This window comes from Ambystoma mexicanum, chromosome 12 (genome assembly GCF_040938575.1).
Source record: "Ambystoma mexicanum isolate Mex_15411 chromosome 12, UKY_AmexF1_1, whole genome shotgun sequence".
In the NCBI taxonomy this organism is placed as follows: domain Eukaryota; kingdom Metazoa; phylum Chordata; class Amphibia; order Caudata; family Ambystomatidae; genus Ambystoma; species Ambystoma mexicanum.
This window is the reverse complement of record NC_090936.1, coordinates 1,191,675,944-1,191,700,569: the sequence shown is the minus strand read 5'-3', so window position 1 is coordinate 1,191,700,569 and position 24,626 is coordinate 1,191,675,944. Positions and strand designations below refer to the sequence as shown.

At 47.0% G+C, this 24,626-nt stretch overlaps 1 protein-coding gene across 3 annotated transcripts in view; it reads right to left on the bottom strand.

Moving 5' to 3' along the window:
* TAFA2 (TAFA chemokine like family member 2) overlaps nucleotides 1–24,626 on the bottom strand; it is a 1,145,470-nt gene that overhangs the window by 877,784 nt on the left and 243,060 nt on the right. The window lies entirely within an intron of this gene.

Here is a 24,626-nt window from a genome sequence, read left to right as displayed (position 1 = left end):
GACAGGCAAAGGCGGCTTGTCCAGGGCAGCCGCATTGGGGGCTTCACCGATTATAGAGCACCGAGGGGCTCACCGAGAAATACATTTATTCAAATTTGTCGACTTGAAATGTTGGGGGACATCACCCGCTCCCACCCCAACATTCCCCCGACCCAAATATATCCCCATACCCCACTCCCCATCTAATAATTTGCTAAAAAGTCGAAATGTTCGAATAAATAAATTCGGCATTGTCTGCCTCGTTTTATTGCCATTCGATAAATACCCAGAGGTTTATAAGCGCAGACCCGGGGATCGAACCTGTGCTGCTCCGCGGTGCCCCTGAGCTATCCTCCCGAGACCTGCCCATACATGCAGCCTTTTCCCATTTGAGGAGTAAGGGGTGCTACTGTTGCCTTCTGTTTTATCGATGATTTTCTTAAAATGGAACCAACCTATCCAATATTTCAGGGTCCCCTTAAAACAGTAGGGGTATGATTTGTGGTAAGCACAGACCCTCTGCTCTCTGCAGTCCATTTTTTAAAGGTGGCCTGCAAAGCCCAGATGGACCACACAATGCTTCTGGGAGGGATGATACCTGGAGAGCAGAAGAAGGTGTATTGTGGAGGTATGGATGGATGCAGGGAAGGAGAGAGGAATGCTCCCTTTAAGGGCAACAAGTCATCATTCTGGGGGTACAGGCCTCTGAATTGAGAAGGAGGCCTTGCACATCTGGTTGGTGCTGGAATGTGGCTTGTCATTCCCAACTTTAGAAGGGCCTTCAGTCTGAATGGGTTGACATTTTGAACAGGACTGCTAGATTGACTACATGCCATGAGGGACACTGTCCTCCACTCCGGGTCTTTTCTTTTACCTTACTTTTACTTCTGTCCATTTTATTTAACAGAATTGACTCAAAACGACAACTTCTAGCAGGTAAATGATGGAGAAGTGGAAGCCCAGTACTGGGAAATGCGAACCACCCCCCCCCCAACATAGCATCGTCTGGCAACCCTAATTGTGAATGTTATGTTATGTTATCGTATGGTATGGTACGGTATGGTATGTTCACACCCAGGCAAGGGCGTTCTGCTAATCAGGTGACTGGAAATGTGGGTCAGAACAAACAGTGTAACACTTTCATTTTTCATCCATCCAAGACCCTTCTCTGGGTGGCGCCATCTTGATGTTGGGGAGGCAACAGGGAATCTCACCCTGTTGTCTCCCCACTGCCCCTACTCCTCCCAACCCTCCGAAACGTCCGGCACCCTACCTGCACCCCATCCCTAACCAATTACATGCTGGACCGGAGCTTGGTGCTCTGGTCCTGGCACTCCCTCCCCCCTTCAGCACCCACCATAGAAATAGAAAACGGACTAGGTCCAGTGGTGTGAAGACAGAGAGTGCAGGCTGAGGTGGCCGGGGAAGTCTAGTGCTGTGAAGACAGAGAGTGCAGGCTGAGGTGGCCGGGGAAGTCTAGTGCTGTGAAGACAGAGAGTGCAGGCTGAGGTGGCCGGGGAAGTCTAGTGCTGTGAAGATGAGAGTGCAGGCTGAGGTGGCCGGGGAAGTCTAGTGCTGTGAAGATGAGAGTGCAGGCTGAGGTGGCCGGGGAAGTCTAGTGCTGTGAAGATGAGAGTGCAGGCTGAGGTGGCCGGGGAAGTCTAGTGCTGTGAAGATGAGAGTACAGGCTGAGGTGGCCGGGGAAGTCTAGTGCTGTGAAGATGAGAGTGCAGGCTCCAGCTGTTATTTGTTATCCCCACACTCTCCGATCGCGCTGCCCTGTCCTTCCTTATAATTGTTTTTGGTGTTGCTCTGCGTCGCCTTGCTTCCAAGACAAGCATGTTGCCACTGAGCTATACTACCAGTACACCCGCTGAACTCCTTCTCCCATGATGTATTTTCTCACCCCCACACTCTTCCCTTCTTACCACCCCGTTCTGTCCTTCCTTCCCACATGCCGTGATTTCTTACCCTCACACTATTCATTCCATCATGCTCTGTCGTTCCTGCCCCCATGCTGTCCTTTTGTACTCCCACTCTTTTTCTTACCACCCTGCCCTGTCCTTCCTTCTCCCATGCTGTCTTTTATTACCCCCACACTCTCCCTTCTTGCTACTGTGCCGTGTTCAACCTTCCCCAGGGTGTCCTTTTGTACTCCCACTCTTTTTCTTACCACCCTGCCCTGTCCTTCCTTCTCCCATGCTGTCTTTTATTACCCCCACACTCTCCCTTCTTGCTACTGTGCCGTGTTCAACCTTCCCCAGGGTGTCCTTTTGTACTCCCACTCTTTTTCTTACCACTCTGCCCTGTCCTTCCTTCTCCCATGCTGTCTTTTATTACCGCCACACTCTCCCTTCTTGCTACTGTGCCGTGTTCAACCTTCCCCAGGGTGTCCTTTTGTACTCCCACTCTTTTTCTTACCACTCTGCCCTGTCCTTCCTTCTCCCATGCTGTCTTTTATTACCCCCACACTCTCCCTTCTTGCTACTGTGCCGTGTTCAACCTTCCCCAGGGTGTCCTTTTGTACTCCCACTCTTTTTCTTACCACCCTGCCCTGTCCTTCCTTCTCCCATGCTGTCTTTTATTACCCCCACACTCTCCATTCTTGCAACTGTGCCGTGTTCAACCTTCCCCAGGGTGTCCTTTTGTACTCCCACTCTTTTTCTTACCACTCTGCCCTGTCCTTCCTTCTCCCATGCTGTCTTTTATTACCCCCACACTCTCCATTCTTGCCATCTTACCCTTTATTTATTGGGCATTTATAATGCGCCTATACAGCAAATGGTGTGTCAAGGCGCAACAAGACAGACGCAGGGGTGGGGGGAACAGATGACGACAAAAAAATACGGTCCTACTAGGCCTTGTGACATTTGGATTGTGCAAGTGCAAAACAGGAAGTGCAAGGGAGTGGGGAGGAGGGGGGAAGTGCTGATCTGAGCAGAATACTCTATTGCTAAGGGTGGAAAGGAAGTGCAGGTCGAAGTGGGGAGTGCGCAAGTTCTGAGGGAGACGAAGAAGGGGGGGCCAAATGCTAACGGGAGGCCGGATGGACAAGTGCCAGGGGAATGCAGAAGTGCAGGGGAAAGAAGGCCCACAAGCAAGTGCTAGGACGTGGCTGAAATGGCTCAAAGTGGTGCAGGCCCAGCCAGGCTAGTGCAGGGGAGGCAGTCTGGGAGGGCAAGTGCAGATTAGGGTGGGGATGTCAGGGGAGAACGAAGTGCTGGGGTAGACTGGGCGAGGAGGGCATGGTGCCCTGTATGAATCAGAAGGAGCCAGGCTGCCAGTCACAATGCGGCAAAGGGGGGATATTACATAGGGAGGGGCCCGGAGAGGAAAGGAGGAAGAGAAAAGGAGGGTCTTGAGAAGCTTCTGGAATTTAGGAGATCCGGCACAGGTATGAGAGGGCACGGAGGCCATTCCAGAGGGAGGTTCCTGCTGAAGAGAGCGATCTACCCCCCTACCCACTCTCTGCTAAGAAAAGCATCTTATCTGCAGAGATTTGGAGCTAGAAAACGGAAGGGCTCTAGCAGGGAGGTATTTATGCAGGCGTAGACAGGGTAGGGTCTGAGCGGGCAAGGCCCACCCAAAATCTGTGAAAGGCCCACTCAGCAGCACTGTGTGGGCATTTACAGATGTTAATGTGACACTAAGGGGCCCAACTACATTGGCTTCTGGCCCCACTTGTTAGGCAATCCTGGCTATGCCACTGTGGGAGAGCGAATTGGAGGTAGCAGTGTCCCAGGCCTCAGAAAGCCTTGTGGATGAGGCAGAGGGTCTTGAACTTGATCCTCGCACCAAACGGGAGCCAGTGGAGAGATTTTAGAGCTGTGGAGATGTGGTCCCTGGTCTTGAGGCCAAGAATAAGTCTTGCAGTCCTATTCTGGATCAGTTTAAAGGGGCAAAGTGAGGAATTAGGACGATTGAGGAAGAGGCTGTTGCAGTAGTCCACTCATGAGAGGATCAGAGCTCTGGAGACATTGAGTTTCTGGGAGAAGATGAGGAAAGGGAGAACGCCACTGAGGAGGGGAAGCTGATAATGGGCCTTCTTGGCAAATACTGTGATGTGAAGAGAGAAGGAGAGAGAGGAGTCGAAGATGACACCAAGGTTGTTTGCCTCACTGGAGGGTGAGGGGATGAGGTCCATGGAGGGCAGCCAGAGAGTAGGAGGGAAAGAGGGAGCTGGGGTCCCAATGACAAGGAATTCTGACCTACTTGCAATAGGACAGAGATTGTTAGCAGGGCACCATGCCTGAATAGCAGACAGGCAGTCCTGAGTGAGAGAGGATGAAGAGGAGGCAGTGAAGGGAAGCTTGAAGGAGAGCTGCGTGTCATCTGCATAACACTGGAAGTTAGGAGAGAAGGTTGAGATCAAATGGGATAGAGGGGCAAGGTAGATGTTGAAGTGCCACGGTGAGAGGATACAGCCCTGAGGGACACCACAGGTGGAGAGTGTAATGGAGGAGAGAAAAGGGCCCAGTTGAACCTAGGAAGGTCGGTCAGGGAGGAAGGAGGTCAACCATTCCAGTGCCAGGCCTGTGATGCCAATGGTGTCACAGAGCCAATTTATAAGGGTGGCATGACTGACTCTATCAAGGGCAGAGGAAAGGTCAGGAAGAATGAGAACAGGAGGACAGTTGGAATTGAGATGAGCGAGCAAGTCTTCACAGGTGTTCAGGAGAGCAGATTCCGTGCCTCTGGCAGCTCTGAAGCCAGACTGGTGGTCCTCCTGCCCCCACACTTTTTCTTAGCACCCTGTCCTTTCCTTCCTGCTCCATGCTATCCTTTCTTACCACCCCTGCACTGCCCTTCAATTTTCATGCAGTCTACTTCACCCATGTCTTCCTTGCCTCCTTCATTATTTTGTGTATTCCCTTGTTACATTATTTCTTCAATTAATGTATTCCTGCATTCTGTCAGGCCACCCCTTATCCATTCCTTCCTCATGAATGCATTCATCTGTTCCTTATTTTTGGTTTAATTCGGGAAGCTAGGCAGGAATGTATTTATTTCGATGTTTCCTTCATCCATTAATGTCTTTTTATACATGTGTTCCTCATTCAATTCTCTCTCTGCTTGTACTTCTTCCTTTTACTCATTTTGTTTCTATAACATAGCATTCAGTCACTCAGGTGTTTGCTTCTGTTACTCACTCGCGTGTTTGCTCCTATTAGGCAGTCATTCTTGTGTTGACTCCTGTTTGTCAGTCACTTGTGTGTTTGCTCCTGGTAGTCAGTCACTCATGTGTTTGCTCCTGCTAGTAGGTAATTCTTGTGTTTACTCCTGTTAGTCAATCAGTTGTGTATTTGCTCCTGTTAGTCAGTCACTCGTGTGTTTGCTCCTGTTAGTCAGTCACTCGTGTGTTTGCTCCTGCTAGTAGGTCATTCCTGTGTTTGCTCCTGTTAGTCCGCCACTTGTGGGTTTTCTCTGGTTAGTTAGTCACTCATGTGTTTGCTCCTGTTAGTCAGTCACTTGTGTGTTTGCTCCTGCTAGTAGGTCATTCTTGTGTTTGCTCCTGTTAGTCTGCCACTTGTGGGTTTTCTCTGGTTAGTTAGTCACTCATGTGTTTGCTCCTGTTAGTTACTCATGTGTTTGCTCCTCTTAGCCACTCATGTGTTTGCACCTGCTAGTAGGTCATTCTTGTGTTGACTCCTGTTTGTCAGTCACTAGTGTATTTGCTTCTGGTAGTCAGTCACTCATGTATTTGCTCCTGTTAGTCAGTCGTTCTTGTGTTGACTCCTGTCGATCATTCACTCATGTGTTTGCTCCTGTTAGTCAGTCATTCTTCTGTTTGCTCGTGTTGGCCAGTCATTCTTGTGTTGGTTAGTCAGTTATTCTTGTGTTCAAATGTCAGTTTACTTAGTTATCAGTCATTGGTGCCTTCATCATGTCCTGGATCCCTTACTTGTTTGCATTTTTATCCACAACTTCAGGTATTCAGTATTCCTCACTCTCTGCTCCAATATTTCTATATGACCCAAATGCATTCTGCTGGGTCTATTGGGCCGTCAGAACTTCTGCTGTCTGTTGTTTGGTGTTCTGCCGTTCTTTCCGACTTACTGTCTTTTTTATCTTTGCTCCGCGAGGGTTACGGGGACGTTGGCCGTGCTAGGTGCACCGAAGCCGGCCTTGCCCATTAAGCTGGTTGTCCGTGTTAATTTCCGGTGCACATTCGTGAGCTTACTGTGACTCTGAGCTTTCACTATGTCTGTTACAAGAGCTCCAAAGTAACATCTGGGCACCCAAATAAATCACCCCCCACTCGCGTAAGGAGGTAAAGAATGGGCGTGTTCAATACAACTCTAACCCTAGGATATGAAATCTGGTCTTAGAGGAGTATGATAAACCACCGGCGTCATCAATATCTACAGGGTCTTGCTTGTCTGGGGTATTGGTTAGTAGTGCGCGAAGGTAACAGCGTCTTCGGAGAGACAGTCTCTCTGGTGGTTATGAAGAACTTGGCCGACTTATGGTTTCCCCAATGCCAAGTGTGAAGCCTTGGGTAATCAGGAAGAGTAAACTGACCTACTGGGGGGCGCAGCAAAAGATGATCAATTGTCCCGATCAATTCTTTCCTTCCGGGGCATCCGGCACGGGTGGGTTTTGGCCCCCTGCCTTTTCAATCTTTGTATGGCAGACGTAGGCAAATATCTACAACCTAAAGCCCTGGTAACATAAGACTGCTGTGGTTAGCCTATGTGGACGATTTTTTAATTTTTTGGCAGCACACCGATGGGCTTGTTACATCTTCTTGAGGGCTTTTCCAACTTCGTGAAGGCCCATTCCCTATCTATCGATCCCAGTGAAACTAAAGTGATGCAATTAGCCAGCTCGATCTAAAAGTGTCTTTTAGGTGGCGTGTTGGTGCCGAACAGGTGGAGATGATTGACTCCCTCCTTCATCTTGGCTTTTTTATTAGTGCAAAAGACCACAAAAAGAATATTCGCTCGTGGCTGCAGGCAAGGGCAACTAAATTAGCAAATCAGCTTTGTAGAGTCGGCTCTAGATATGGCAAGTATTCCCTTTTACCATCTATTCATTGTTACGATGGGAAAAGTGTTCCGAAGATCCTGTACGGGATCGAAGTGTGTGATCTGTCTATAGTCGACTACTTGTCGGTTTTAGAGGACTTGATTTGCAGCAGAGATTGTGGTCTAGTCTCCCTGCAGGCCAGGGCGTACTGGCGATACCTTTCACTTTATCGAAAAATCCTTGCACGAGTGAAAATTCACTGTTTGAAGACCTTAAAGCCTCTGTCTGGAAAAGGGCTCGAGGGCACTAAGAGAATTGGAGGAACTGTGCACTGAGTTGATGTTTAAATGTAGCTGTGACTCTTTATGATCTGGATTGGGCCCACACTGTGGATGAATTCCATCAGTATGCCTCGATGAGTCATCCGAGGGGTGACCACAAAAGAGGGGGAATACTGGCACCTTTTCTGTCGATCTATCCCGATAGATAAGCGTGCACATCAGCTCTTTTTGAGGTTTTGGTGGAATTTACTCCACGCAAAAGAGATCTTGGCGCGATATGGTTTGGTCAACGAGGAGTGGCTGTCTTAGATTATGTCAGGACAGCGAGCAACGGGAAACATTAAAACATGTGTTGCTGTACTGTTCGGTTCTACAAAGTCTATGATGGAATGTTTTCAGGAAACATGTTACCAGGTTTAATAATACTGGGTGTGATCTATGTATAACATTTGTGTGTCTGGATCCAGGACTTCTGTTGTTGTTGCAGGTGTAACCTTTTTTAGAGCTTTGAATATGGATATCAACATTCACGGTTAATTTGTTAGGATTTCTTTTTCCTTCTTTTATTTTTCTTTACCTATTCTATTATATTTTATTATTTTATTGTATCTTACATCATCTCACTTTATTTGTTTTTTTTCTTTTGAATACAGTTCTATTTTTCTGTCATTTTGATGTAAGATGTCGATGTATGATGTTTTCAGATGTTAAACTATTTTTGACCAATAAAACAAAAAAAATAAAAAATAAAATCAATTGGAAATGTTTTGAACGCAACCACATCCCTGGCAGTCTCACTACACCCCCGAAGTGAAAGGGCAGAGAATCTTTCTCCAGAGGGTCTTTCACAGTCACCGGCAGGTCATCTCAGGATGGATGGTGAAGCAATCGTGCAACTTGAGCCAGAGAAATGGCACCTTGTCAAGACAAATATTACTCAGGAGTTAACTCAGTAGAGAAATGCTGCGGACCTTTGTGCCTGGGTGGATGCTAATGATAAATCTGCCTGTCAGCTTCTGGCATTTAAGGTAGATCACTTTCCTCAAACTGTGCTGAAACCCAACTTGGTAGATCAGCATTGTCAGATAATCTTGGGGCAAATGTGAGCGTTGCATTTGAGAAAAAAACTACTCAAACAAAGGAGATTAAATCTGTATCCCAAGTTTCCTTATCTATTCCTTCTGTGGTGGCTGAGGAGTTTATTCAAACCATCCCTATGCCCGCACCGTCCAGACAGTTCTGGGCAATGCTGCATGGGCATCCCGCAAGCGAGGCAGGGTAACTGCTGTTACCATCGGCAGCTGGGAGAGGGGCAGCCCCAACTTCCCCGTGCCTGCTCCTCTCCTCCCCCCAGCTACGGAGACACGCAGTTTCGGCAGCACAAAGCCACGGGAGGGCAAGATGCGAACAGTCATCTCACCCTTCCTCCAAACAGCAAGGTGCTAAGCGCCATAAGGAAAACAACCGTCAGGCAGGGCCCAGGTTCAAAAGATCTGCCCCCACCAGGGGGCCAGACAGTCGGCTATCCGGCCGGGGGCTGCGACAACAGCAGCCCCCACCACATACACAACAAAGACCCAGGGCCTCCCTGGGTCCTATAAATGAGAGCAGCATGCTCAGAGTAAACACAATCTGTTTGTGGACCCTGAACGGGGACCCAGGCAAACAGGGAGGTTCACTGTTTACTCAGTGTCTTCCAAATCTTCTTGTTTCTTTAGCAATTCTTGAAGTTCGCTGTACATCGCAGCGTCTTTTTTCTTTCCTGAACATTGTACTGTTCAAAGCAATTGCATTGCAGCCTTAACGAAGGAAGAAGAGGCAACCCAACAGCCAGTGCTTACTGGATGAGTTAAGGCAGGACCGATTTGGAAAATGTGTTTATGACCCGCGTTCTCTAAATCATGAAAGTATATGGAAAAGAATGTTAAACGGTCACCAGATATGGAGCTTGGAGTTGCCTTTTTTCTGAAATTATATTAAGTGTAAATATTTGAATTGATAACTTTTTGGTGTTTTTTTAAATTATGGAATGATTTAATGGAATGAAGTCAACTGATGCTAAGAACTTCTTTATATGATTTTATGTGACTTTTATTATGTCATTATATGAATTATTTTATATTTATAGTGATCTGGAAACTAATTTTGTAGTTTTAGAAAAAAATGTTTAGAATATGTAAGGTTGGATATGCACCATTTCTCCTAATAATAAATAAATAAATACACCCAGAGTTTTGCGGTAAAGTGGAGGATCCACCTCCAGCAAGATGCTGGCGGTAAATCCTCCACTTTACCCCTAGAAATCTCCAGATTTACCACGTGGTATTACTGCTTGTGGTACATCCACCAAAAATCCCCATGCAGTCATATGGACTCCAAAAATGTGGATTTACACACCCTTACTGCCACTTGTAATCCTGTGGTAATGCCTCAGGACCGAGGGTGCAATAACGGTAAATTTGTTTGGTGGTAACATTTCTGCTGATTTACCGGCAAACTCGTAATGCAGCCATCTGGAACTGCTATACTTGGTGAGGTATAGCTCGCTCGGATGGGGAATATTGGGAATTTGGGGCAGGGACTTCCGAAACAATGATTTTTATTGGTTATCCTGCTGGAAGTGCAGCGGTTTGAATTGTGGGAAAGAGGCATGGACACCCCATGTTATTGTTAGATTGCAGAATCCCCTGCATATGGTGTCCTGGACAAACTCTTCTGTGTGGTATGAAAGGTAGGGAAAGGGAGATTTGAGAGTGCCCTAGTTTATAAAAACCAAAGGACAGCTTGGCAGCCCTTGCTGGTAAAACAGGTCAACAAATTGAAGACAAGTGTGCAACCGGCAGCGAACAGAAGTCTTTTCACTGTGTCTATTACTAATGTCATGTGTCTGCAAAAGTGCAGACATTTGTGGAACTTTCAAAGTATTTACTGGGAATTTAGAACTCTGCTTTCACGCCTTTAAATGCGACATGCAATAAATAACAGCAAATGCCAAAGTGTTACAGTGACTGCGTACCGGAAAAAGCCCACAAGCAATAAGCGAATAAAGCCGCAAAGGAGGGTGGTGTGATTCAGCTGTTTGCCACATACACACAGACATAAAGGCATGATTGACAGGAGGAGTTTAGCAGCTGCATGTTATAAATGAAGCACAATAAATGCATGGATGAACAGGAAAATTGCAGAGCAAGTTAGTGAAGCCCTGCATTTATTTATTTTGGTTGTTATTTATAAAGTGCCAAAGCTAGCATGTAAGCATCAGGGCGCTAACACACACACAACCAACAATAAACAAGTATAGCAAAGCATAGCAAAACATTAAAAGAAACAGCAGGGGAGAGAAAGGCCAGCAAATATTGACAAATTCCGGTCGGTGTGCCGCAGGCAGGAAACATAATATGCAAACTGCACAATCCATTCGATGTCAAGAGCACTGCACAGAGTGGGCTATCAATTTCAGACTAGATGGGCCATCGGGAAAAACTTTATAAATGCTACGAATATGTGGGAGGTTGCTGCAGCCACACCCCAGCAACACCCAATCTCTGTTTTACTGGGTGCACCATCTATCTAATTCAATTCACTGAAGGACCTTAAAGTCTGAGGTTCAAATAATCCCTGGGCCCGTTTTTGGGTGAAGCCATGTCAGCACTTTGTTTTCTAACGCTTCCTTGGGCTCGTTCCCTGCCGGCGTCTCCACGTTGGTGATGTCTATTACACATTCTCTCGCGGTCTGCTCATCGTACATGGGCCTGTGAGGTTTGCCTGCACGCAGGTCTCTGGTTCAGCATGACTTTTTTCTATAACTGCTGAAACCATATGCATGCATTAGTATTGGCTGAACCCCAAACCCTCTCCCGTAATGATAGGCTCACAACTTGTGTCAAGTGTTGGCAATAAAAGGCCGTAGGATTTTATTGTAGAGATATGAGTTATGGCAATAACAATATCATATATCATGATGGTATCATACTTTTGGGCACCGGGTCCTGAGGTTACCCCCTCTGACCCGTGCCGCCACACACGGGCAGTTTGCCGGCTGACCGTGTTCCCCCAGAGTATGCCCTACAGACAGCCCCTTTCTTTCCCGAAAGAAATGCTCCATGCCCTGGCTAGACAGATGGGTGCCGTCGTGGAGAAAGAGGTCTGGGTTGCCTAGTGTAATGGCTGGGTGTTTTATGAAACCCAGTCCTCTTGTCATACAGAATCTCTCTATCGTCCTGTTCAGTTTTCTTCTGGATATGTCTATAGATTTGTAGCAGTTGGCCCCTAGCCATTTCTTTCTTGGTAAGATGGCTGAGAAGTATATTTCAGTACCCCTCCAGTTGTGCAAAACACCTGCTAGGGAGGAGCAGATTTCTTCGCAAAGGATGCGTCTAGCCGTGTTGACTAGGTCGTTGCCCCCTAGATGAATGATCAGGAATTCTGGGGGGTCCCTGTATGCCACCAGTTCCGCTAATGTTTCGTGGATGTCGGCCCAACGTAGGCCTCTGTATCCCCACCATGAAGTAATGGTGTTTCTGAACGGTAGCCCTTCTTTAGTCTCTTCTGCTCATCTGCCTGTCCTGAAAAACGAATGAGTGGCCAACTATCCATGCTGATCGGAGTGTCATCCTCGATTCGCCTGTTGTTTCTGTGGTGGTGGGAGGGAGGGAAAAGAAAGAAAATTTTAGGGAGGATGGCTATATCAGTTGTGGTCTGATATATCTTTTATAACAGTCTGACTTCCATCCCCCTATGTTTTTTAGTAGTTGCGGTGCTAAACCTCCTTGCCATGCTGTGGCGGCGGCACCTATCCTGAAGGAATGAGTGCCGAACTGTTTGGGATCCGACCCTGCTTTGCTGATTGCTTTTATCAGCACTCCTTTAAATTGGTAGCGGCTTAGGGCCGATGCATCTTTGTGGATTAAACCCCCCCCCCCCCCACTTTGGGTCGTTGGGCGTAATAGAGGTTGGTGATGCAAACCGGACAGTTTGTTGCTTCATCAATGCAACAAATGTTGATGGTTCTTTTTTCACCCGTTTTCGACTGTTGCATTTCTATGTTAACACTCTCCTGTCTCACCCTGATTTCCATGACACCCAGGCCGTTTGTGGCCTTGGTGCTGGAAGCGATGAGTTCTCCTACCCGGAAAGCCCCAAAGTAGGCTAGGAAAAAGGCTGTTTTAAATAACATTACCTCGTATGGGTGCCAACATATGGCTTCCAACTGGCTTGCTATCTGCACCAGTTTGCTGAAATCAAGGGGTTGGCGGGTGTCCACTTGGGCACCCTCTATTCTGCACCATCCCTTCATTGCATAAGAGATGAGGGCGTTCTGGGTGGGGTCTGAATCGCCCCGTATTTTTGTAAAATATGAAATTGCCACCAGGTGTCTTCTGGCCCAATCCCTTTTGAAACCTTGTTTCCGAGCCCATTTAAAAAATACTTCTATATCTTTACTCGTTATTAATTCTACGTGGTTTACACCTGTGGCCTTAAATACTGTTTGCAAACACTTACTGTACTGTGTTGCCGTAGTGCTTGCCACTGCCCTCTCTGCCATCTCCGTTAGGAAGCCTGTGAGGTTGTTGGCACCCGTTGGTGATGTGCCTGATTCTTGTTGGGCATCCCGGCCTGGGCTCACTGGCGCTGGCGTTGATGGCAATGTGTTGTTGGCACTCGTTTTAGAGGCGCCTGCTTTGTATTGGTCATCCCGGCCTGCACTCTCTGGTGCTGGCGTTGATGCCAATGTGTTGTTGGCACCCGTTTTAGAGGTGCCTGCTTTGTATTGGGCATCCCGGCCTGCACTCTCTGGTGCTGGCATTGATGCCAATGTGTTGTTGGCACCCGTTTTAGAGGTGCCTGGTTTTCGTTGGAGATCCCGGCCTGTGCTCTCTGGCGTTGGCGTTGATGCCGTTATTCTTGTCTTCCCATTATTGCCCAGCATTCTGCTGGTATTGGCGTCATCTGCTCTTGGCGTGCAGCGCTAGCGCTCGGAATCTTGTCCACTGGAAGCGAGATAAGGCATCAGCAATGTTATTATCTGCCCCTGAAATGTGCTTCGCTTTGTGTGCAACGTTTACTTGTAGTGTGACTGTTGTAATGGCTCGTAATACTTTCAGTACTAAAGGGCATTTTGTAGACCTTCTGTTTATGGAACCCACTAAAGCCATGTTATATCACCAGATCAAAAGTTGTGTATTCGCTAGTCGCCTGCCCCAGATGTGTAATGTTAGCCAGATGGGAAATATTTCTAGTAAGGTGATGTTTCTTGTCCACCCTGCTGCTTGCCAAGAATTGGGCCAGTGTCATGCCACCCATTCGGAGTCTAGTATGGCTCCAAACCCCTTGCTCCCAGCTGCGTCGGTGTATAGGACCCTGTTTGACCGGGTATTTAAAGGCGTTCACCAAAGTAAAGACCCGTTGAAATCTCTGAGGAATTTTCCCATGTTTCCAGGCCATGTTTCACCTCTCTGCCTAGCCGGATATGCAAGTGTTGTTTGGTGAGTGATTTGATTTTGAACTCTAGGCTTCTGGAAAATATCCTCCCATGAGGTATTATTCTGGATGCGAAATTGAGGCTGCCTGCTAAGGATTGTATTTCCTTTACAGTCCCCTTATCTCTCATTATTAGGTTTTGTATTTTAGCCCGGAGTTCTGATATTTTTGTTTTTGGGATTCTGCAGAGCCCTTTTGCTGAGTCTATTTCGATGCCCAGAAAGATTATGTTTGTGTCTGGTTTGGTGGTTTTTTCCCTCGCTAGGGAATTCCCCACTGTGCAGCCATGTGCTCCAGATTTGCTAAAGCCCTGCCGCATTCCCCGGAGTTTGGTGGCCCTATGACCATGAAATCGTCTAGGTAATGCACTATTTTTGTCCCTGGTCTCTGCTTTAGGAAAGCCCATTGGAAAAAGGAACTGAATTGCTCAAATAGTGCACAGGATACTGCACACCCCATGGGGAGGCATCTATCTACATAGAATTTGTTGTTAAAAGTGAAACCTAGCCACTGCTGTGACTCTGTGTGGACTGGCAAAAGTCTGAAAGCAGATTCGATGTCCAGCTTGGCCATCAAGGCGTTTCTGCCGCACTCTTGTATGAGCCTTACCGCCTCTTGGAAATGCGAGTAAAATACGGCAGATTCTGTGTGTGGGATGCCGTCTTTAAAGACTGGCCTTTAGGGTAGGAGAGGTGATGGATTAGCCTCATTTTCCCGGGTTCTTTTTTGGGGACCAGGCCTAGTGGAGATATTAAATACTTCTTTAAAGGCATGACGTCCCAAGGACCTGCTACCCTGTCTAGTTGCAGTTCTTTCTTGATTTTGGTTTCTACTATCTGGGGGTTGTCCCTGGCTGACTTTAGGATCATCGGGATGGTATGTGACCCAGTGCCCTTAAATCGGATGGGAAAACCTTTGGTGAACCCCTGCCATAGTATCCTGGTGGTTTCCTTGTCTGGGTAGCTGTTTAGGGCGTCCCTAAAGTTGCCCAGGTTGATGGGTGTTCGTCCTGGTTCTAAAATTGGGATATCTTTCTTTCTTGGCTGGTAGTCTGGTGCAGTTGCTTGCTGCATGGTCGCCGTTGCAGTTTGTGCAGGCGTGTTTGTACCAGCATTCTTTGCCCCATGTACACTGATTTTTCCCAAAATTTCTGCATGGGATGTTGGATTTGGCAGCCTGCTGTCTGTTCTGTCTGTGGGCATTATTTTTAGCCGCCCAAAGCTAGTTCCTCCGAAAGGGCTGCTCCCCTTGTTTGGATTTATCATTTTCATGGGATTTTCTTCCTTGCAAATTTTTGCTATTTTTGGAAGAAGAATGCATGGTATTTTCTTCCTGGGGAGGTTCGGAGTTGAGGGTGTATAAATCGTTCTGGACTTCATCCCACTCAATGGCCAGCCTTTCTGACATGCTCCTCCTAAATCTGAGGTCGTATGCTAGCCATGTCTTCCCCCTCTGTGTTACTTTTACTTCCCTTATTTTATCAACGTATGCCCAGATCTTCCTACCATCCATGGGGAACTGTTCTTCATATATTGTTGCTAAGATGGCAAAGGCCTGTAACCAGTTGTCCCAGTTTTGTTCGACCTGGGCGTTTCTGGCAATAGCTTTTTCTTCTATCTTTTTGGGGTCTCTGAAAGCGTCTTTCCCTTTGCGTTGGGCTTCTATTAGGGAAAATATTTCTATAAATACCTTGGCCCATATGGCTTCTTTGATTGTGGTATCAATGTTCCATGCCAGGAATCTTTTGTATCTATTTAATATCTCTGTTTGGAAAGATTTCATTTTTTGGTCTAACTGTGCATTACAGATTGTTACAATGTCAGTTGTATTGCTGCCGGGTGTCCCTGTCGCGCCCGTGTTGTCTGTGCCTGGCGTTGCCCAAGCTTTTAGAGCACCTGCTGAATCTGTTGCAGGAGTTGTGGAGGCTGTTGTATTTATAGCTGTGGGTGCTGCTGGCAACTGCTGTACTTGTTGTGGCGGGATTGCTGTAGGTAGTGTTACGGGTGGGTTGACAACCGTTATTGTAGGTTCTACTGCGATGGTAGGGTTTGAGGCCACAGGTTCCGTTGTGGGCGGTGTCTGTTTCCCCCTTATTTCTACCATTAGTTGCTGTAATTCCGCTACATTCTTGCATAGTTTTGACAATTTTTTGGTACTTTTTTTGGCGCCTTTGGATACTTTTCTCCTTTTTAATGGTGCAGAAACATCCTCTTGGCTGGGTGGGCTGGTAATTCCTTCCCTGGGTAGGCCATATATGTTTTCTCTAAGCCATGCCCATCTGTAGTGTTCTGCCGCTTCAATGGCTGCTAATAATTGTGGTGATTTGGGCTTCTCCATCGGTGTTGAGGGTGCCTGTGCTTTCCGTTTGGGCCCCATGTTCTTTTATGCCTGTTATAGGAAAATGAAAAAAGTTTTATCAAGGAGTTAAATTGTTGCTATCGGCGAGCTCTTTGAGTCTGTTCTATTTGTTGCCCGTGCTGGGTAACTGTTGGCTGGTGTCTTCTTGACAGGGTTCAAAGAAAAATTGTCTCCTAGTGTCCACTTTGTGCAGTGTTTATTTTAAAAATGGGCAGCCCCCAGGCTTGTTTCACTGGTATTTGACTAATTGGTTTCGCTATGAGGGCGCCCGTGCAATATTACAGAAATTATTTTTAATCTGCAGTATTTGGGACCACCAAGCTTGAAATTGTGTTCGCAAGCTCTGCGTGGATGTCAAGAAAAAATGAGCTCCCGGCTCGTCGTGCTACCAAGCTGGCTGTGACTCTGCCCGAGTTTAAAAACTGGCTTGTGTTATCTTGCCCCTCCTGCCTTATAACGCGGGGGCCCCGGTCCACGGTAACAAATTGTATCTCTTCCCGGACACAAATGTCTATTTTTCCTCCCTCGTAGGCTGCTCGGGTGCCTCTCTCTCCTTCGTTCGCACTGGTTTTGGGATGATTCCGCAGCACGCGTCTTTGTTTGTCTTGTTTTGGACACGCTCGCCGCTCGCTTTTTCCTCTATGCCGAGAATCTAGTCTAAAATACAGAAATGCTCTCCCTCAATCTTTTCATGGAAATCGAATGCAATACTTCTGTAGTTGTTTGTATGCCGGAGCAAATTGTAGGTATTCAAAGAGGGAACTTGTACCCATTAAATCTCTGCTCTCTCTCCCAAAGATCTATCTTCCTTAACTTCTCTCTCCTAAAAATGCTTGCACCATCTCCATTCAACTCTCTAAGACCAATAGATTGTAAAGACAGCAGTGAGCCTTGGCTTGCATTACAAATGAGAGACAGGGAGTGATTCACAAGGTGACATGTCTTTATATCAAAATATTTTATATTGAATGCACATATCTCGAATATTTTATATTGAAACCCTTAATTTTTTGGGGGGGGTCCCCCGCCAAACCCTTGTTTCCAACCCCTAAAATCCCACCCTGACTGTTCCCAAAAATATTTAACCCTTTGCCCCACCCTAAATGCATTCACTATAAAGGTTTTAAATATAAAAAATGTGATATATGGGCATTCAATATAACAAATTTGATATAAACACTGTATACCGATTGACAGAAGCATTTTATCATGGCGTAATCCCCTTGGAAAACGCTCTGTGAATCAGGCTCACAGAGTCACACACTTCGCACGTTGTTGTAAAGATCTCAGAGTAATCGGTAAAAGTGTCAATAGTTCCACTACGGATGATTTTTTACGGCACTGCCAAACTCGTAATGAAGCCCATTATCATTAAATTGTGAGAGGAGAGCTCCATGATCGAGATTTTATAGGACCTTATCATGTATTTAGTCGTAGAACCTTCCTGCTTGGAGACAGGAGGCTGCTTATAAGCAATTGACTCTTTGGGCGGCTGCCAGTTCAAAGATTTGCCGACCCAACCAAGGATGGTCGTGAAAGTCACCACAAGCAGCGATTGAAGAGGTTCAGTCTCTGCTTTTAATTGTAATAGTAATTGTAAGGGGGTATTCATAACGTGCTTAATACCCGGATGTTTCCAAGTGCGGACCCGGGGATCGAACCTGTGTTGCTCGTGTCGTCTTGCTTCCAAGACGAGCACGTTGCCCCTAAGCCATCTTCCCCAGTCTTGAGGCAGATTGCTGCGAAATGATCAGAGATGGGTGGACAATTCCTTAAAAGAGTAATGCCTTCGCGGTGGAGGCGTGGCTGCCCTCGGGTATCTCAAACATCACATCATGGCGGCATTCATATACCACCCACAGGGTCAACATCAGGCCCTCACATGGCTTCTGTGGTGAAATGTGTCTGCCTAACCTGTTCCTTTTTAAGAGGTTATTTTCTGGCCTTCTGCTGTTGCCAGGGTTAGAACAGAAAGTAGAGTTTGCTCAGCCTCCCCAAGACGTATTTATTTATTTATTTGCTTCATTTGTATAGCGCACATGCAACCCATATGTTCCCAGGTAGAGGAAACAGGATACGTTCGATAATATAGCGAGAATTCAGAGAAAATGAAATATGGAGACATCGGGCAGAAAATATCGTGAAGCCTAGTCCTTGCACGGAAAACAACTAAAAATGATTAAATAGGGTTCAAAGCGTTCTTTTTGGTTTTATTTTCTGTTTAGTGTTTAATAATGGGTTAAACCTTCATGTGGGCATAACAGACCTTTTAAGATATTAACTTTTATAGGTGGTTTCCTTAGTCTTTCTTTTTTTTTAAAGTCCAATATAGATATATTGCAAAAAAAATACCCAACCCTCCAACCACAAGGCTGTCAGACTATATAATAAGGGTGTTTGCATTTTTCTGCAGTCTTGAGAGCTGCCTGTCTTGAGTTAGAAAAGCTACATATAAGTAGCGCTGCCTTAAAACGCAAAGACAATTTCCTGTAGCAAACGACTTGCATTTAGCGAATTCACATACCCACAATGTATATTGCTTGTGTGACTCGGGCCTGCAGGTGAACTTCCAGTGGTGGCCTCTGGGTGGCGCTGTTGCTTGTGCAACTAAGCTGAAATGGCTAAGGTGCTGTCACACTTCGGGTGTAAGTTTTTTTTTTCTCCAAGCCTTTATAAATCCACCATAACTTTCCTGCTGGTTGCTAGACCAGTTCAGCTGAAAAGCCTCACGTGCCTCCGTGAAAACTAGTTGCCATCCCTGGAATTTGCCTCGACATTGGGGTCACTGAGAAATGCACTGTGGCTAACAGAGTAGCAGAAAACCATGTGCTTTACTCCAGGGAATTGTTTTTGTCTTACAAGGCGGTGCTAATTTATACATAGCCTGACAACCTAAGAAAAACCAGCTCTCATGGAAGAAGACAGCCACATATGTGTTTCACCTCATTACGGAGTTCCGTGAATTTAAAAAAAAACACACACACACCCACACACACACAACTCCCCCCCCCCCTGTAAATGGACAATGATAAAATTCCATGCATTCTTCACCTGCCTGCCAACATCTCAGCGCTCAAAGGTGCAGCTGTCGAAGCATGTTGTAATCTCCTTACTTATTCCAGGGCTATTCCGGCGAACTTCTCTTCCCGGATTTCAATTACTCCGGAAAGGTCAGCTGCCACGCCTCCGTGAACCATGCGCTTGCTGGCCGCTGCAGTAGGCGAGTGAATTATCAGCAGCGAGCAGAGGCGTTCAGACGGCCGTGGACCGCCTCCAGAGTGCCAATCCGCACGCAGCAAGTACTATGGCGGCAACTGGGCTTGCAAGCCAGCCGGTGATCGCTTTGAAAGCAGCCATATCCCTTTGAGGGCTGAAGCTTAGCTGGTGTCATTATTTTCTAGGCTGATGTTGGTGGAGCCACCCTGTCAGCGGCCGGTGTGTGGTCCTTTGTGGAAAGTGTTTGAAGAGGATCCTTGCAAAGGCTCTCAGCCGTATTGCTAAGGTGGGAGCAACCTCGTCTTCCTCTTCATCTTCTCAAAAGTGGTCCCAAAAGATTCTCAAATTGAGCAGCCTCAAGCCCCTCACTGCAACCCCGAGGGAAATCTCTGCAAACACTCCACGCACACAAGACAAAGAGCATAGAGATATCTCCTGGAGGTATTTTAATGAGCCGACCAGGCTAGCGTTCTCTGGAAATTACCGTCGAGTGCCTGTCCTATTTCTCTTACTGTGAAATGTCTATTCAAGGCAGTCACTTAGCGCTAACAAAGGCGGCAGGAACTGAGTGACTGAGCATCACGAACTCCAGCGTCAAGAGCATTACAGCGACGGAAATGAAGAAAAGACTACACAAACACATAACCATGGAATGTGGCATATGCAACGCTTATGCATAATTGGAGCAGTGGTCAAGAAAGGATTCAGACCCTTGGTTTGTGAAAAGGAATCTTGCCTGTTGTCTACAAAGCATGACCATGGGGCTGGATGACGCGCGTATTGCCACTGAGTCACCTGGAACCCCTTCCCCCAGCCCACTAAACATGCACATAACAACATGTGAGAATATGGGTCAAGGAAGATGACATCAACCTTTTCAGTAGCCAAGGATGCCTGCCCCAGGTGGCGTGTTCGCGCAGCCAATGGGCCGGCTTTCTTCATCCAGCGACGGCCTTCAGCACGTAGCACGTTGCACGTTTGAAAGAAGATGGCAAACAAGTGAATAGGGTGTGTACAATGGAATAAACAGTCTCTGGGGAGAGAAAGGAGTGGTGCGTTACTGGCTGTAGTGGCCAGTCCAGAGTTTCAGCTTAAAACTTTGCTCCCGCCCAGGTTCAGATCGCATAGGGTATGTGGCCTGTCATGTAGCTCAGTGAAAGTTAATATCGACTTATTGACTGATGGAGAGGTCATTATCGCATATTAAATGCCCGCCACCAAGTTATAGCCCGAGGAGAAGCCAACCTGGTTATACTGAAGCACGTTTACCATGAGCATGCATTTGGTGTCATGTACAAACAAACGATTTCTCTCTAAAAAAAAAATGTAAAGCATCTTCCCATGGTTTAAAAAAAAACATGTGTATTTGTGACTCTGGTAATACAACCTTTGCACATACAACAGCAAGATTATTACAAGATGACATAACATTGCACAGTTAATCACCTTATAAATAGAAACACAATAGGTTAGAATGGATGCTCATTAGTACATCTGTTTTAGCTTTCTCTTTGTTGTATTAAAATGAAAGTTACAGCAAACAAAACCTCCTCCCACACAGTAAGTGTCTTGTTGAAAAAAAAAATGATTTCCTCGAAATGTTATGGTTTCTTCGTTTTCTACTTTTGAAGACAGAATGTTGAGAATGCATTCAATACCAGTAGTTATTGGCTGCACTCTGAACATTCTGATTGTGGTTAGGAGGAGGACAAACATTCTCTATATCCTAGTATAGCCTTATAGATTATGGGAAAGGTCATTATCATGGGATAATGACCCACCACAAATGTATGGCCAAAAGTAAAGGGCCGTATATTGGGAAGGCTCATTATCCCAAGCGACGATGCCCCTTCCACGGTCTAAAAGGCTATTAGCACATTGTGATAGAAGGAATACATTCTTGGGAGTTTTTTTTTTGGGGGGGATAAGGTAATGTGATGAATCCAGGGTATTCGTCCTCTCTCCTAAGCCTCCCCCTTTGGGACCATGGAGGTGGTCCTAAAGCCTCCCCCGTTCGGGACCAGGGAGGTGGTCCTAAACCCTCCCCCTTTGGGACCAGGGAGGTGGTCCTAAAGCCTCCCCCCTTGGGACCAGGGAGACGGTCCTAAAGCCTCCTCCCTTGGGACCAGGGAGGTGGTCCTAAAGCCTCCCCCTTTGGGACCAGGGTGGTGGGCCTGATAAGCTACTGCAAGCGGCACAGGGCAAGCGGGATCCCACTGGGTGTGATCCCCCCCTTAGAGGACAGGCCTTCCCTTAGCAGGGATATGTGTCAACCTCCCTTTTCTCAGAAGCCAATGTCTTCATTGGTCATTTGGGGTTTGCACCACAGCACTGTGAGAATGTTTTACTTGGTTTAGTTTCGGACCCTGTACCGGTGCCCTCACAAAACCAATATAGTGTTCTCTCTACTTACAGAGAAGGATTTAAAGACAGTGTGGGAGCGAGGAGCGAGTCAGCGAGCTGGAGTGCAGCTTGAACGCCTGTGGAGCAAAGACGCCGAGCATTTCCCATCCCCCTTAGAGGTGAAGTCAGGGAGTCATTCCATGTAGACAGCATGGAGCGCAGAAGAACAGGGAAGCCCGCGGAGTGTTGCTCCCTGCAACCAGGCTAAGAGCTGTAGGAGCTCAGTCTAACCGAGAAGAGGCGCAACTGGCAGAGACGCGGTGATCCAGCGGCTACGGGAACCGACACCGAAGTCCGGGCCGGAACCAACTGCAAGAACTGAAGCTGGTGCACTGATGTGGGAGGCCGCTGCCTCCCCCCACGAGCTTGTCCACCACGAGACAGGTACGCCGTGCACTCAGGCAACCAGGAGAAGGGCTGACGGGCCGGAGATACCCCAAGCCAGGGTGGGGGAACGAAAGGCTCAAGAGGGGCTGAGACACCATACACCCGACAAGGGGCGAAAATCCACATACCCCAAACCAGGGTGAGAAAATAGAAGGCCCAAGAGGCGCCCAGCCACCATAAAACCCAAAACAGGGTGAGAATCTGCGTACCCCAAGCCAGGGTGAGAAAATAGAAGGCCCAAGAGGGGCCGAACCACCATACAGCCCAAAACAGGGTGAGAATCTGCGTACCCCAAGCCGGGGTGAGAAAATGAAAAGCCCAAGAGGGGTCAAGCCACCACACAGTCCAAAACAGGGTGAGAATCTGCGTACCCCAAACCAGGGTGAGAAAATAGAAGGCCCAAGAGGGGCCGAGCCACCATACAGCCCAAAACAGGGTGAGAATCTGCATATCCCCAAGCCGGGGTCTAAGAACGAGAAGTTCAAAAGTGGCTTAGACTTTAGATAACCCAAGATGGGGCGATAACCCGCATAACCCAGACCAGAGTGAGGAAGGAAAGGGCCCAAGAGGGGCTGACATTGAGAAATAGAGCGATAATCTGGATACCACAGTCTGGGACAAAACTATAACTATTGAGCGGGGCTAAGAGCCCAAAAAACCCAAAGAGCCCAAGAGAGAAAACAGGCCAAGCAGAGCTGAGAAAGTGATGACCCCACAAGGGGGTGCGAAACCTGAGACTGCAGGGAGGGGCAGGAACTGAGGGGGTCCCAGGCAAAGCCAAGAGAGACCCACCCATCTAAGGGCACTTGTAGAGGCTTCCTTTGTTACAGAATTGAACCACAGGCTAGAGGACCAGAGACATTGCCTGGTGACAAGCTGGGACAGTACAGTGCGCGTCAGAAGCCGGCCCATCACGCAAGGGGCCCGTAAGTACTTTTATTTGTGTTTTTTACTTTGTAGGGTTTAGGGTTAGGCTCAGGCTAGCTAGGTTTCGAGATGGAGGACAGCTTTTCTTTTTGTACAACATCCAGACGTGCGCACTTTCAGAGTCTTTCCGTTCTTTTAGGATAGGGGACAGAATGTTAGGATTAGATTTGGGGTTTGCACCAAAATGCAATCCTTTCATTTTTCCATCTCCTAGTTCTGACATACCCTAGTAAATAGACAAGCTAAGTTAGCAAACTAAATATGGTTTTACTTTGTAGTATTTAAATTAATAGGCTGTCTAAAGAATGTAAGTATTTTAATTGAAAACTTGGTTAAACTGCAGTAGGTTTAGCATGACCATTCATTAGGCGACATGTAACAGTAAACAGTTTATCTACGAGAAACTGACGGCATTCACCCTTTTTTTTTTTAACTTTCTCTCTGATGTGTTAAAAAGGATATTGTAGTGAAATAAAGTCCTCCCAGAGAGGAAGTGTCTTGTTGAAAGACACCTTGCCTGCAAATTGCATTGTGGTTTCCAAGGCTGCATTTCAAGTCAGAATATTCAGAATGCAGTCAATACCAGTAGTTAATGACTACACTGTGTACATTCTGATTGGTTGAGAGGAAGTCAATAACCAGCTCCAGGTGCTACTGGAGTGCCTTTCTTCATTTAAATCTGCTGCCCTTGTCATGCTCTCCACTCTGCTGCACCTGCAAAAAGCAATGGCTTTGCCCTTGATTAGCCTTGATTGGCCCTCGCAAATATCACCCAGTCTCTCCTGCACAGGCATTCATGCCCTAGCTTCAGGTGTCATGCAGGGTCACTTTCAAGACCCTACGCTTGGTATACGCATACCTTTCTCGCACCAAAGCAGCATTCTTTGCACATTGGCTTTGTTGCTAAAGACCAACTTGATGGTTTAGTTTGCAGTTAGTCGTTAAGTCGCCAGTTTAAGAAATCAAGGATTTTTTCTTTTTATTTATTGTGTACTTATAATGTGCCTAAGCAGCAAATGGTGTTTCAAGGCGCAACAAGATAAAAAAATAGGGGGTGGGGGGGGGAGCAGGGGTGAAGAATAACAAAACCAGTCCTACTAGGCCTTGTGTCATTCGGATCGTGCAAGTGCAGTAACAAGAAGTTGTGGGGGAGGCGGGGGGAGGAGCCGGTCAGAGCAGACCGCGTTAATGCTAAGGGTGGGCTTCAAACCTTCGCGTTAGCCACCCCCAGGCATGGAATTCACTTGCTGTTGGCTTGAGAACCAAAAATAGCCATCAGAGTTTTACAAAACTGTTAAAAACCTGACTTCCACCGTAACCTCGATCCCCGTTGAAGGTCCTTCATAGCGCCAAGATGCCTTCAAGCGACTGTTTTCACTCTAAAAACACATCTGTGCATACACATGCACGGCGGAGCGTGCATCTGGGCTTGTTTGAGCGGCCCCAAGCATCACAGCCATTGGCCAGTCTCAAAGACCAAGGATAAGGTGTGAGGTGCACAACAGTATATGAAGATAAATGTTCACGTTTTAACACCAATTCCTAAACACTCAGGTGCAGCTCGGTGCCGCTCTCCGGCCATGGAGAACACAAGAATAGAATCAAGAAAGAAAAAAACCTACTGTG